At 41.1% G+C, this 11054-nt stretch overlaps 1 long non-coding RNA gene across 1 annotated transcript; it reads left to right on the top strand.

The window, feature by feature from the left end:
• The first annotated feature begins 1353 nt into the window (after positions 1 to 1353).
• Positions 1354 to 8196, top strand: LOC120543077. Its single transcript, XR_005636283.1, has 2 exons — positions 1354 to 1757; positions 7178 to 8196. It is a non-coding gene; the product is annotated as an uncharacterized LOC120543077 (long non-coding RNA).
• Positions 8197 to 11054: the final 2858 nt, after the last annotated feature.

The following is an 11054-nucleotide window of genomic DNA, read 5'->3' on the forward strand; positions in this document are numbered from 1 at the left end:
GATCCCCGGTCGAGTTTCATTCAGTATGAATTTTCTACTTGTGGATGACAAACCCTAACCCCATGGTGTCCGTTCAAAGACAAGCACTTACAGTAAATTGATTTGTTCATCTAAATTGATCTTGTTTGTGATTGGGAATGAGGAAAGCCACTTCTAAAAGAATGTTGTGCATTTATTCTTGGGAAGAGCACAAAATCCTACCAGGTGGAAATAGATGAGGTTCTTTGAGGCAAGTTTTAAACTTGTGAGCAATGAGGAAATCTTAATTGTATTTAACACCTTTTCAGCATGCAAGATGTAGTGCTGTATAAAACATGTGCAACTGAAAATCCAATAAAATGTAAGCAGAATTAGCAGTACCTTGTTTTGACATTTATATTTTTTTAAGAATAGATACTGACACTGCAAAATTGCCTTTGAAATAATGAAGGATTCCATTGACTTTCAGTTTTTAACTTTATGCATATTCCTGCATACTTGTAATGTGATTCCGTCTTCAACTTCCACCCCTCTTGTTTTAGTTGTTTGTGCTAGTATATGTGCAGTAGTTTCAGAGTCTGTACTGTACTTCTGCCCATGTAGGAGTCAACACTAACTACTTTCTGCACTCGGCGATAGGATGAGACACTGTACTTATTTTCTTGAATCTGAACTTTTTTTTTCTTTTTAAGAGGTTGTCCGTGTTTCTGCTTCAGGTACATCTCATGGTATTTTGGGCCAGATTTCCACAATTCTTTAAATAAAGAAATGCTTACTGGCTTTGGTCCTAAAAGCACTGTCCCTTAATTTACACTAGTCTCCAAGTATGAGATTCACTGTTAATTTGAAAGAATTCTGATGGATCTACTTTCTTAATGATTTTGAGAATTTTGAAGACCTCAATAAGGTCCCCTCTGCTAGTGGCTAAACGAGGCTGTTGGAGTAGGGCATGTTCAAGTCTTAAGATGCACTTAGTTTCTCTACACCGCATAAGAGTGCTGCTATGTCTTATAACCTGGTGAAAAGAATTGCACGCAAATACTCCAGATATTGTCACACTAGTGTACAATCTAAGTTTAACAAAGAATGTTCGTAGGTGTAACTGAATAAAACGCCAGTCTTTGTGTCTGTGATTGATACTCTCTTTGAGTATGTGAATGACCCATAATGCAAAATAGCTGTGCATGAATTTATTTTCTTTTATTACGTGTGTCTTTGCTCCTTCTGCCCATTCAACTGCTTGCATGGGATTGAGAAAAAAAAAATGTGTCATTAAAATGATCTTATCGGAGACCCTAAATGTTCGTCCTCTAGCTGCAGGCCGCTTCGGGCATTTTCAGAGAGGGCACTGGCACCTGCTTCTGACGTTTAGCGACAACAGCGATATTACACGTGAACTGGCTGCGCAAGTTTACTTCATCGCCATTTTTGTATGCGATTACAATTATACATTAATTTCTAACCAGCTTATTCAGATGAAGATTCGGAATTAAACATGTAATGTGGTTTGAATATTTGACAGGGGAGGGTACAACGGCTCACGTGACCACGTTGAACTCCGTCTTCAATCACGTGATCTCACTGTTGACCGGTGTCGTTTTTCATAATGAAGTCTTTCCGCACCGGCGTTGCAGCAAATAGTCATTGTTTGACCCACTAATGTTGGCGAGAAGCAGACGTGTCCAGTTTTAGTCCAGTGTGTGCCTACCTTGCTAACTCAACTGCTGTTCCCTAAAAGCGGAGTAAACGTCTATGAATGGCATGCTTCACGGCTAAAGGTGAGCGGTTCCAAAAATAACCATTTTAAATATATGTGCATTTCAATAGATAAGAAGTGTGATTAGTAGTATAAGAAAAGAGGTTAAACGGTCTTGGGGTTTTCTTATTTATGTGTTTATTTTTTTTATACTGTCGGCTCAGAGTTGATTAATAGCACTGTTGTCCACTCAAGATAAGATGCTGTAGCGAGAAGCCAATGGCATGGTGCTGGAGGCGGGCGTTGGAAGTGCGTTTTGTTTTTGTTGTTCGTTAATGCAACGAGGATGAGTTCGTTTATTCCAGGCCTACTTACTTGCGTTCGTTCGTTTTATAAACAACGATATGTGTCGAACACAGAGAAGTAGTCAGATAAAGGAGTCCTGTCGGGCTGTACGTATTCCCGGCTGTCTCCTACAACGTGTCCTCTTTAGAGTCAACATCTTTGTGTATTTTTATGATAAAAAGTACATTTCCCTTGCTGAATGGAAGTCACTGCTGTACCATTAGGGTCGTTAAGTAGGTAGGGTTTGCTTACTTAGGTTGGTGTAGATCCGTACAGATCAGCACAATTTTTATTTAGAATGGAGTTGATTGCAGAGGAAAGTGCAGCCCAGTTATAATCAAGTTTTGTTTTCGGTTCTGCTCAATGAATTGCAAGGGTTTGTCACACTCGAGGTGTACGGCTAGGGCAGAGGTGGCACTGGTTAAACCCGTGACTGGAAAACTGCGAAACCGAGAAATCGTAAGCAGTGGGAACACATAGGACAATAGAGCTCTTCTAGACCGACAGGTGGCAGCAGGGTCATCCCACTCGGGACAAGGACAGTCTTATGTACTGGCATATAAAGAAAGCAACCTTGAAACTTCCAAGAAGGCTTTAAGAGTTGAGAAAAAACGGGATAGTGTTACCATGATCTACGAAGCAGTACTATGACCAAGTAGTAAGATTTACAGTTAGCACGTAAATGGGTTGAGAGGCAAGGTACTAGGAGTGCTCGATTTTAGAGGAGACTTCTGGCCTGTCAGAGAGGAAAAATATATTTAAAAGCAAACCAGTTCCAGTGTGCTTTTTTTTTTTTTTCTTTGTAGTGTCATTCTGACCTGTTATTGATTTTTTTTTTTTTGTTTCTTTAATGGAAAAAAAAAGCTTTTTGGTGCATTTTGGGCTGCTTCACGGTGGGAGTTTTACATTCTTATTTCATGGTGCTGCATACACTAATGCCGCACTGGTTAAAGCTTTAGATTATGGGTTTGGGTTCAGATCCTGCTACTGCCATTGTGTGTGAATGTCAGCAAGACAAATGAGTTGATTGTGGACTTTGGGAGAGAACAGCAGAAGCACTATAACTCTGTCAGTATTAATAGTATTTGGTGACCATATCACAGAGGACCTGACCTGGTCCAAGCACACTGACACCTTGGTGAAGAAGGCATCTTTACAAACTTAGATGCCTCAGGATTTCAGGCTGCCCTCCCGTTTTTTTTATTTTTTCTTGATGGCTTTTTAAAGATCTCTTGTTCATATGTATCACAGAGTAATTGTTTTTGGTGGAGGTATATATAAATATTTGGTTTTGGGATTGGTGCAGTTGTTTTGCTTTTTGTATAAACACACACTTGTGACTTGTAAATATTTTTTTTCATTTTTTCCGCTTATGAAGAGCTTTGTGTGGGTGTAGTTTTTGTATTAAGGACTATTGGAGTGAACTGTACCTACTGCAAATACACCCTAATTTATTTTTGTTTTTGTTCTTTTTTGTTAAGAGTATCAGCACTGAAAGACTGTGAATCACAGCCCACCTGACACTGCTGTGTTTTTGTTGTACAGCACTGTTGCACTAAATTTGCACCTTTCACCCTTCGATTTTGGTTTGTGTCTCTTCTGTCCTCTGATCCCGTTTGGCTCATGATGTACCAAGTGTCCAGAGTGTAGTGTAGGGCCAGTTTTTTCACTACAATTAGATATCATAGTTTGGTGACAACAGTGGGATAGATCGGGCAAGAAGAGAGAGAAAGATCCTTATTTTTGGTTTGAGCATAGACAGACATTGGATGCAGAATGGCTCCCAAGAAACAGCCTGGAGATGAAACTCCTGATCAGGGCTGTGGAGTTGACTCTAGTATGGGTCAAGTTATGGAGGACACCACCAGGGACATCAGAGTCATAGAGACCCTCTTGCATCAGTTCATTGCAATCCAGGATGAGAAGAATCGGTGGTTTAAGCAGCATATCGAGAGCCTCCAGCATGAATTCACCCAGTTGCAAGGACAAGTGGATCAGGTACAGCAGTCACAGTCCCAAGTCTTGGAGGAACCTGTAGAGAGGAGCAGAAGTTCCCCACTAATAATGATGGATTATCCTCAGATGATGCCATTTGCCAAGCCAGAAGATATAGAGCACTACCTGACAGCCTTCGAAAGGATGGCAGCAGTATGTGGCTGGCCAAAGTCAGAGTGTGCAGTCCGTCTGGTGCCCTTGCTTACAGGGAAAGCCAGAACAGCGTTTCTGGCCATGCCAGCGGAGGAGTCCTTGAGGTATGACAGTCTAAAAGGGGCCATTATAGTGAAATTTGAGATTAGCACAGATACATATAGGATTTGATTTTGCTCATTAGAGTAGGAGCATGGACAGTCTCCAAAAGAGCTTTTGGCACTATAGAAATAACAATGTATGAAATGGTTATATCCTTACAAGCACACGGTGGATCAGATAATTGACTTTGTTTTATTAGAACATCTTTTAGAGGTGTTTGACAGCAGACTCCGGACCTGAGACAAGGAATATCATCCCAAGATCTCAAAGGATGTTGCAGACGTTGCAGAGGTTATTTTGGCTGCCTCTTGTCCGAAGAACATGTGGAGAGAGGAGTTAGTGGGAAGCCCAGACCAATGGAACAGCCCAAAGATGCGTCTCAGGTTGATACAGGTTGTGGTCCAGTTAGTACAGTCCACCCACCTAAGAGAAAAGTGAATAGGGAGGGAGTTCTGTGCCATGTTTGTAGTCAGTAACAGTTTTGGGTTTTGCCTTACCGAGAGAGAGAGAGAGAGAGACAGATCTTTGTTTTGAACCTTGTGCACTGCCTGAGAAGATGACTGCTTTTGCAAGTAGGGAGAAGGTGGTCAGGGTTATTATGGCATTTAAGCAGCACAAAGTGTTACTAGATACTGGAAGCACCCAGTCTTGGGTGAGACAAGAGTGTCTGTAGGACCACATGGTTGAGTTGGGACTGAGCATAGCTTTAAGGTGTGTTGACAGAGAAGAGGTAACCTTTCCTCTGGTCAGGGTAAGCTTGGGGATAAAGGGGGTAAATTGCAAGTTGTCAGTGGGATTAGATAACATATGTTACTCAGTACTTTTAGGGTTGAACTTGGCTAGAATTGAAGAGTTGTTACTCTATAGGCAGAGACTGTGGTGATCATACAGGCTCAGGTAGCTAAGCAGAAGGAGAGAACCCAAGACACTTGGGATGTGCTGGTGTTGCCAAAGATTCTGAAGGGTAGAGTACTTTACCTTAGCCATAGTCGCCCTTGGTTGGACATCTGGGGTAAGTAAAGACATCAGACTGGCTAGCTAGACATTTTTATTGGCTGGGTTGGACAAAGGATGTGTCATTGTAAGTGGCGGCCCTCCCAGACATGTGTGACATCAGCTACATAAATGTGTTCAGCACCACAATCAGCCGGGGGACAATCAGCTGATGCTGGTACCTCACTTTCGTTTTCGATTTCCATCTCCAGATCACTTTCATCCAAATTGGAGCCTGAAGATCACAGTCTGATTCAGCGATAACATGCAAAACGTCGTCCACAGGATATTTTGCTTTGCACATTCACTTTGGTCACTCGTCGGAGGTCGATGCTATTTTAGAGGTTGTTTGCTCTTTGCTCTTCAGGCATGTGCAGGGAGCTGTGGTCAAATCAATTAAGCTAACTTTCCTTCTATTAAAGAAAGTCAAACTAAAAAGAAACGGTGAGATTTGTCACAGATTGCATCTATTTACCGTCCTCTATCTCTGAGCAATGACAAAAGTCGACATCCGCCCTGAAAGGGTTAAAGAATATGCATAGTGTCAAAAAGTAGGACCTGTTTAAAGGGGAGATAAGATGGCCGTAATACCACTGCCAGTAGTGGAAAAGTATTTCTCCAGGGTTGCAATCAGTTTAGTCGGTCGTTTAGAGTGTAGCCACACTAGTTACATGTATGTATTTCGGTAGTGTGTGATTACGCAATATGCTTCCCAGAAGCCTTTCCCCTCAGGATGACTAACGCCAGCAATACAGCTAGGATGATCATACAGCTGTTTTCAAGGGTATGGATTCCCTGAGAGATGCTGGCCCATCAAGGATCCAGTGTAACTTCCAAGCTAATGAAATAAGTGAGTACTTTGTTAGGAATCGAGGATTAAGGACCATGCCCTATCATTTGCAGACAAGCTGGCTTGTAGAGAGGTACAATGCTACATTGAAGCAGATGTTCATAAATTTCTGCAATAAGACAAAGTCTGATTGGGACCAGTTTTTAACCATTCCCGCTTTTTGTGTATCTGGAGGTTCTACAGGCATCAACAGGATTCTCCACCATTTGAATAGTTATATGGTCACCATGTGCGCAGTCCACTCTGTGTCCTAAGAGATATGCTAGAAGGAGACAAAGAATGTGCTAACATTAGTGCCCCAAGTTACTGGAGAAGTTTATCTATACCAGATGATGAGAGAGAGAGAGAGAGCATATGGAGAAGGAACAATTTCTGTTGGACAAAAGGTACTTTTGTGAGCACCCTATTAGCTAAGTGGCAAGGGCCTTAGACGGTGACAGCTCAGAAAGGTCCTGTCACTTTTGAGACTGAAATCCCTGACTATCCATGAAGGGCACTTACTTTAGGCCATTTCCAATTGGCAGTAATGCCATTTGTTTTACATGCTGTAACCACCAGTTTCTAACATCTGATGGACAAAGTGCTGCAGGAAGCAGAAACCTATTCTAGAGCATACATAGACGATGTGGTAGCATATAGTAAGTCGTGAGAAGAACACGAAAAGCACCTTGCTGAAGTCTTCAACTGCCTAAAAACAGCTAGTAAGGTGGTAAACCCAGAAAAGACAGGTATTGCTAAGGAAGAGGTGTAATACCTGGGTTACCCCATAGGGGGTGGTATCATCAGTCCTTAAGTGGACAAAGTGGCTACCATCCAGAATCATCTGCCGCTGGAAACAAAATGACAGGTCTGGTCCTTTCTGGGACTGCTAGGGTGGTATTGTCAGTTCATACTGAATTTTGCAAGTATTGTGGTACCCCTTTTTGACCTGCGAAAAGATCAAGCCCCAAGAAACATCAAGTGAACAGTGAAACGTGAAATTGCTTCTGATGCAATGAAAGAAGTCTTCTGTGAAAGTGTATTATTGCACTATCTTGACTTTACCAAACCTTTTTGTTTTACAGGTTGACACCTCAGGGGAAGGTTTGGGCACAGCCTTAATGCATGGGGTAGGAGAAGAAAGGAAACCTATTTTGTTGCTCATTCGAAAGCTGTTTGATAAAGAAAAGAAATACCGGTATGTGGAGTTGGAAAAGAAGGACTAGCTATTAAACGGGCAATTGACAGTTTAAGATGTCAGCGGAATTTGTTGTAGAGAGTGACCATAGGGCTTTGCAATGGATGCAATGAATGAGACATTCAAATTCATGTGTGGCCCGTTGATATTTATCGCTCCAAACTTACAGATTTCAGGCGCTCTATGTTTCTGGAAAGAAAAATCTTGTGGTTCCGACCATGTGAACTTAAATCTTGATGGGAAGGGTATGTGGTAATATGCAGCCTTGAGCATTACCAATTTAAGTAAAAGTAACCATAAGCTGAACATTTCTGCTTTTAAGAGTAAAGGTAAGGCAGCATAAAAGAATGGCGCTTAAGGTTCTGTGTTGAAGGCGCTCCCACGCAAAAGAAGTGCCGTCTCAGTGGGTTGCCAACCAACAGGGGTCACCAATGGACATAAATGGTGAGGTAGAGATAAGCACTGCTGAGATATAGGGAGCAGTTGTTTTCTGTTTTCTTGATGGCTTTGTAAATATCTCTTTTATATATATATATATATATATCTCCGAGTTATTGTTTTTGGTGGTGGTATATGTACATATTTGGTTTTGGTGCAGTTGCTTTTCTTTTTGCATGTATAGTACACACACACACACACACACTTGATTTTGTTTCTTGTAAATATTTTTCTCTATTTTTCCCCATTGAAAATCTTCCTGATCCAGTTTCAAAGAAGGAGGACTGACTTTTTTGTATGCGTCTGTTGTTTTTGTATTGTGGACTATTGGAGTGCACGGTACCTAATATCTTTTTTTGTTTATTTTTAGTGTCCGTGCTGAAGGACTGTGAATTAAAGCCTGCATGGCACTGCTTTGTTTTTGTTTTACAGCACTGTTGTAATAAACATGTAACCTGTCACCTTTCAGCTTTGGTCGTTGTCTCTTCTTTGATCCTGTTCGGCTCATGATCTATCAGATGTCCCCCGTGTGGGTTGAGGCCACTTTCCCACTACACGAGATATCCCACTTGGGTGTAGCCATTTAGCAATTGGGTCCCAAGATGTGACATACTCGTTCTGCAGATGTGAGGAAAATAGGCTCATAAATCAAGGAGTGCAACAAAAGTCAAAACAAGTGCTCTGGAAGCATAAATCTATAAAACAGATTTTCATAATATGATGAGGGAGGTGCAGTGTGGTGATGCAGTGGTTAGATTCAGCATCCTGGGTTCAAGTCCTTGTCAGTGTAGAATTTTCCCCTTTTTCCCTGTTTCATGTATGCATGGTATGTATGAAATATGAAAATGGTATAGTTTTGGTATAATAGGTGAAAGGAGTACTAGGACGGCCCGGTGGCGTAGTGGTAGCGTTGCTGCCTCACAATAAGGAGACCCGGGTTTGCTTCCCGGGTCCTCCCTGCGTGGAGTTTGCATGTTCTCCCTGTGCCTTTGTGGGTTTCCTCCGGGTGCTCTGGTTTCCTCCCACAGTCCAAAGACATGCAGGTTAGGTGCATTGGCGATACTAAATTGCCTCTAGTGTGTGCTTGGGGTGGGTTTGTGTGCGTGTGTGCCCTGCGGTGAGCTGGCACCTTGCCTGGGGTTTGTTTCCTGCCTTGCGCCCTGTGCTGGCTGGGATTGGCTCCAGCAAGACCCCCGTGACCCTGTGTTAGGATATAGCGGGTTGGATGATGGTTAGATGTAAGGAGTAGGATGACATTTTGGCTCTTGGTGCTTTTTAGCATTGTCTTTTGGCTTGATTTACCCAAAGATAATGTTTAAAAATAAGGATACCATCTACATATGGGCTGTGCTGCTGAACTTAACAATGTAATCTGATCCGAACATGTAGAAATATTTTCATTCATCTTTCAAGCAAATTCATGTCTGGCTGAGAATGTAATCAGTTTTTGATAAGACCCTCTCTCTGCAAGCTCAGATAAACCAGCAGTTTACTTTTTATTCCTTTAAACTGTTTTGCTTAATCGATTTCCACATTATGGTGGATCCTGTTATTCTGGCGAGTCTTCTCCTTCTGAGTATCAAGTTACTGCATGAGGTGTGGCAATTTAATTCCTGGAATAGCCTTATAGTGTCACCTGTGTGCCTTGAATCGTGACAGATTGATAGAAACAGCACTGGCTTAAAGTTACATGTTTAACAGGGTCTTTACAAGTGACAAAATATGATGTTTCAAGTATGACCCAGAAAAAAATGGCAAAACATGCAATGGAAAACACCAAGTTCACCACGCCCAGAAAAACACACAAGCAGGGTCCTAAACTGCATGCCACCTCTCGACTGTGGGATATTAATGGGTCTTGCTTTGTTTTTGGTCACTTGCAGTATTTGCATTTTAGAATACTACTTTTATCTTTACACTCAAAATTTGAATTTGCGTATAACATGTCAGCTTTACTAGCTAGTAACAGATCTCTGTATATTTAAATTTATATCAACTATAATGAGAATTAACTGTCAACAGGTTGAACTGTCCATTTTTCTTGGGTATTCTGCATTGATTCAGTGTCCCTATATGTTATTTACTTGGAAAATCCTTTTATTATTTTTTTATCAGGTTGCTTGTATCACACCTGTGATGATCACTAGTGTAAGAAATACTGCAGGGTAATTTGTGAAGGGAACTTTATCAGAAAATCATTTTCTTATTTTTATTCTCTGTCCCATAGGTTATCTTAGATCTCTTGCTTGCATAAAATGAGTAAGGTTTTCAGTAAACTAACATTGACATGTTTGTTAGGTAATTGTCATGCTTGAAATGACCAAGTATGAGTTTGTGGTCTTTTGATCAAATGGCACACTCATCTAAGGTTTGGTACCTACCTTGTACTCCGGCTGCCTCTATTGTGCTTGCCTTCGTGCAGTCTTAAGCTGGTTAGAAAGTTAATGGGTAAGATTATTAGTTTTAACATAATAGCCCAAGACGATTTGCAGAGATAAGTCCAATATTATCTGAATTCTAGCCAATAATCTCAGAAAGTGAGTAAGTACATTTTTGGCAGCAGTAATTTGAGAATCAGAGTATTTTTTCCCCTGGTAAAGACAATGTTCCTGAATATCACATATTATATGTAGACTTAGTATTGGTGCATGGATGTGTATGCTGTAATCACCATATTTTCAACTGTCTTGCTGTTGGATGCAGAAGACAAAGAAAGATGGACAATGTTGTTTTAAACTTATGGCAATGTCAAATTCCATAACTTTTTTATTTACATAATTTGAGTGAGTAGCACACTCCCATGACTGCTAGGTGTGTTAGTGTGTCATACCCACAACTCAGTCCAACTATATAGTCTGTGGCACACCCTGACAAAATAGAAACTGTTTGTTTAACCTGTAAGGCATAGTTGTGGGCTTTGTGTTTGCAAGAGCTGATAAGCAATGAGTACTCACCCAGAAGTGCAATGCATTTCAGACCTCACTAATAGAAGACAGTCTCGCCTGTCTATTGTATTGTGTTTTACTTACTACAATAATGGAAAGAAGAAATGTACTCTGTGTATTTGTAAATCTTACACATGGACACCAGCATCATGTTATTGGCTGTACGAAAAACTGTGTAAGGTTGTGATTCTTTGGAAAGTTGTTACACAATTGTCTTATTTGGGATGTCCTGCGATTCCTAGTCATTGACATTTATCCCCTCTGTCTTCCAGCTTTTATCTTCCTTTAGTGGTTTTTTGTGCCAGTTAGCATAAAGTCGTCAAGATTATGGCTTAATGCTTTTGTCTTAGTTGCTGCCATTGCGTCATGTCTGTTCAGTAT

This window comes from Polypterus senegalus, chromosome 13, assembly GCF_016835505.1.
Source record: "Polypterus senegalus isolate Bchr_013 chromosome 13, ASM1683550v1, whole genome shotgun sequence".
Lineage (NCBI taxonomy): Eukaryota > Metazoa > Chordata > Cladistia > Polypteriformes > Polypteridae > Polypterus > Polypterus senegalus.